Here is a 4,611-nt window from a genome sequence, read left to right on the forward strand (position 1 = left end):
CTTCTGCAACCCGTCTCCATGTACAAACATCAACGGTAAATAGAAGATATTATATATACAGTGGGGAGAACAAGTATTTGATACATTGACGATTTTGCAGGTTTCCTTACTTACAAAGCATGTAGAGTCTCAAATTTTTTATCATAGGTACAACTTCAACTGTGAGAGACGGAATCTAAAACAAAAATCCAGAAAAATCACATGTATGATTTTTAAGTAATTAATTTGCATTTTCATTGCATGAAACATAAGTATTTTTGATCACCTATACCAAACCAGTAAGAATCCAGCTCTCACATACCCTGTTAGTTTTTCTTAAGAAGCCCTCCTGTTCCTCCACTCATTACTGTATTAACTGCAACCTGTTTGAAATCGTTACTGTATAAAAGACACCTGTCCACACACTCAATCAAACAGACTCCAAAACCTCTCCCACAATGGCCAGACCAGAAGACTGTGTTAAGGACATCAGGGCTAAAATTGTTAGACCTGCCACAAGGCTGGATGGGGCTACAGGACAATAGGCAAGCAGCTTGGTTGAGAAGGCAACAACTGTTGGCGCAATTATTAGAAAATGGGAAGAAGTTCAAAGATAACGGTCAAATCACCCTCGGTCTGGGCCCATGCAAGATCTCACCTCGTGGGGCATCAATGATCATGGGAAGGTGAGGATCAGCCAAAACTACCACGGGCAGGACCTGGTCAATGACCTGTGAGAGAGCTGGGACCACAGCCTCAAAGAAACCTTTTAGGAACACACTACGCCGTTCATGGATTAAAATCCTGTAGTGCCACGCAAAGGTCCCCCCTGCTCAAGCCAGCGCATGTCCAGGCCCGTCTGAAGTTTGCCAATGACCATCTGGATGATCCAGAGGAGGAATGGGAGAGGTCATGTGGTCTGATGAGACCAAAATTAGAGCTTTTTGGTCTAAAACTCCAACTCGCCGTGTTTTGAGGAAAGAAGAAAGGGATGATGAGTTACAACCCCAAGAAACACCATCCCAACCGTGAAGCATGGAGGTGGAAACATCATTCTTTGGGGATGCTTTTCTGCAAAGGGGACAGGACGACTGCACCATATTGGGGGAGGATGGATGGGGCCATGTATCGCGAGATCTTGGCCAACAAACCTCCTTCCCTCAGTAAAGAGCATTGAAGATGGGGTCGTGCTGGGTCTTCCAGCCATGACAACAACCCGAAACACCACAGCCAGGGCAAACTAAGGAGTGGCTCCGTAAAGAAGCATCTCAAGGTCCTGGAGTGGCCTTAGCCAGTCTCCAGACCTGAACCCAATAGAAAATCTTTGGAGGGAGCTGAAAGTCCGTATTTCCCAGCGACAGCCCCCGGAAACCTGAAGGATCTGGAGGAAGGTCTGTATGGAGGAGTGGGCCAAAATTCCCTGCTGGCAGTGTGTGCAAACCTGGTCAAGAACTACATGGAAACGTATATTCTCTGTAATGCAAACAAAGTTTCTGTCACCAAATATTAAGTTTCTGCTTTTCTGATGTATCAATACTTATGGTCATGCAATAAATGCAAATTAATTAATTAAAAGTTAAAAATCATACAATGTGATTTTCTGGATTTTTGTTTTAGATTCCGTCTCTCACAGTTGAAGTGTACCTATGATAAAAATTACAGACCTCTACTTTGTAAGTAGGAAAACCTGCAAAATCAGCAGTGTATCAAATACTTGTTCTCCCCACTGTATATGTATATATATATATATATATATATATATATATATGTATATGTATATGTATATATATACACACACTCAGTGTCTTCTGAATGTATTCATACCCCTTGACATATTCCATATTTTGTTGTTACAGCTTGGATTCAAAATTGATTACAATAACCCATAATGACAAAGTGAAAACATGTTTGACATTTTTGCTAATTTATTGAAAATGAAATACAGAAATATTTCATTTACATAAGTATTCACACCAGTATTTGCACATTTATTTTTAAAATTCTTCCATCTCTGTCAAGTTGATCATTGCTAGACAGACTATTTTCTCGTCTTGCCATAGATTTTCAAGCCGATATTAAGTCAACTGTATCTAGGTCACTCAGGAACGTTGTCTTGGTAAGCAACTTGTGTTTTAGGTTATTGTCCTGCTGAAAGGTGAATTCATCTCCTCATTGTCTATTGGAACACAGACTGAACCAGGTTTTCCTCTAGGATCTTGCCTGTGCATAGCTCTATTCTGTTGCTTTTTWTRCTAAAAAGCTCCCTAGTCRTTGCTGCTGACAAGCATACCCATAACTTGGTGCAGCCACCACCATGCTTGAAAATGTGAAGAGTGATAATCAGTGATGTGTTGTATTGGATTAACCGCATGACACCTTTGTATTCAGGACACAAAGTTAATTTCTTTGCCACATTCTTTGCAGTTTTACATTGGTGTGTTTTTGTAACCCGGATTCATGTTTTGAAATATTTTTTTAATTTTGTACAGGCTTCCTTTTTACTCTGTCAATTAGGTTTAGTATTGTGGACTAACTGCAGTGTTTTATCTACCAATAGGTTCCCAATGCGAGGCATTGAAAAACCTCCTTGCTCTTAGTGGATGAATCTGTGTTTGAAATTCACTGCTTGACGGAGGGAGCATACAGATAATTGTATGTGTGGGGCAAAGAGATGAGGTAGTCATTCAGAAATCATGTTAATCACTTATTGCACACTTTGAGTCCATGCAGCGTATTATGTGAATTGTTAAGCAAAATTTGTACTCNGATGAGGTAGTCATTCAGAAATCATGTTAATCACTTATTGCACACTTTGAGTCCATGCAGCGTATTATGTGAATTGTTAAGCAAAATTTGTACTCCTGAACTTATTTAAGCTTCCCAAAGCAAAGTAGTTGAATATTTAGACATTTCAGCTTTTCATTTTTAATAAATGTGTAATTTTTTTTCTCAAACATAATTCCACTTTGACGTTATGGTGCGTTGTGTGTGTAGGCCCAGTGACACAAAATCTCAATATGTTCTATTTTTAATTCAGGCTGTAACACAACAAAATGTGGAAAAAGTCAAGGGGTGTGAATACTTTCTGAAAGCACTGTGTGTGTGTGTGTGTGTGTCTGTGTGTGTGTGTGTGTGTGTGTGTGTGTGTGTCTGTGTGTGTACACATACAGTACCAAAAGCTTTAGAAACACCTACTCCTTCAAGGGTTTTTCTTTATTTTGACTATTTTCTACATTGTAGAATAATAGTGAAGACATCAAAACTATGAAATAACACATATGGAATCATGTCGCAACCCAAAAAGTGTTAAACAAATATATTTTAGATCAGATTCTTCAAATAGCCACCCTTTACCTTGATGACCGCTTTGCACACTCTTGGCATTCTCTCAACCAGTTTCATGAGGTAGTCACCTGGAATGCATTTCAATTCACAGGTGTGCCGCCTTAATTTAATTTGTGGAATTCTTTCCTCCTTAATGCGTTTGAGCCAGTCAGTTGTTGTGACAAGGTAGGGGTGGTATACAGAAGATAGCCCTATTTGGTAAAAGACCAAGTCTATATTATGGCAGGAACAGCTCAAATAAGTAAAGAGAAACGACAGTCCATTACTTTAAGACATGAAGGTCAGTCAATACGGAACATTTCAAGAACTTTGAAAGTTTCTTCAAGTGCAGTCGCAAAAACCATCAAGCGCAATGATGAAACTGGCTCTCATGAGGACCACCACAGGAAAGGAAGACCCAGTGTTACCTCTGCTGCAGAAGATAAATTCACTAGAGTTAACTGCACCTCAGATAGCAGCCAAAAAAAAAAAAAAAAAAAAAAAAAAGAAAAGAAAGAGAAAATATTTATTGAGATTCTTCAAAAAAGTAAGCCACCCTTTGTTGCCTTGAGAGCCTTTGCACACTCTCAACCAGCTTTCATGAGAATGCTTTTCAACAGTCTTCAAGGAGGTTCCCACAATTGCTGAAGCCCTTTGTTGGCTGCTTTCCTTCACTCTGTGGGGTCCAATTCATCCTAAACTCATCTCAATTGGGTTGAGTCGGTGATTGTTGGAGGCCTGGTCATCTGATGCCAGCACTCTCTTGGTCAAACAGCTCTTACACGCCTGGAGGTGTTGTTGGGTTCATTTGTCCTGTTGAAAAACAAATGCATAGTCCCACTAAACGCAAACCAGATGGGATGGCGTATCGCTGCAGAATGCTTTGGTAGCCATGCTAGTTAAGTTGTGGCTTGGAATTTTAAATAAAATCACAGCACAGTGTCACCAGCAAAAGCACCCCCACATAAACACCTACTCCTCCATGTGTTTCACGGTGGGAACCACACATGTGGAGATCATCCGTTCACCTACTCTGCGTCTCCACAAAACACGGCGGTTTGGAACCAAAAAATCTGAAATTTGGACTCAATCAGACCAAGGAAACATATTCCACCGGTTAAGTCCATTGCTGGTGGTTTATTGGCCCAAGCAAGTCTCTTCTTATTTATTGTCCTGTAGTTGTGTTTTTTTTGCAGCAATTTGGACCATGAAGGCCTGTGATTCATTCAGTCTCTTCTGAAACAGTTGGATGTTGAGATGTGTCTGTTACTTGAACTCTGGTGGAAGCATTTATTTGGGCTGCCTATC

Source organism: Salvelinus sp. IW2-2015, unplaced genomic scaffold (genome assembly GCF_002910315.2).
Source record: "Salvelinus sp. IW2-2015 unplaced genomic scaffold, ASM291031v2 Un_scaffold3108, whole genome shotgun sequence".
Lineage (NCBI taxonomy): Eukaryota > Metazoa > Chordata > Actinopteri > Salmoniformes > Salmonidae > Salvelinus > Salvelinus sp. IW2-2015.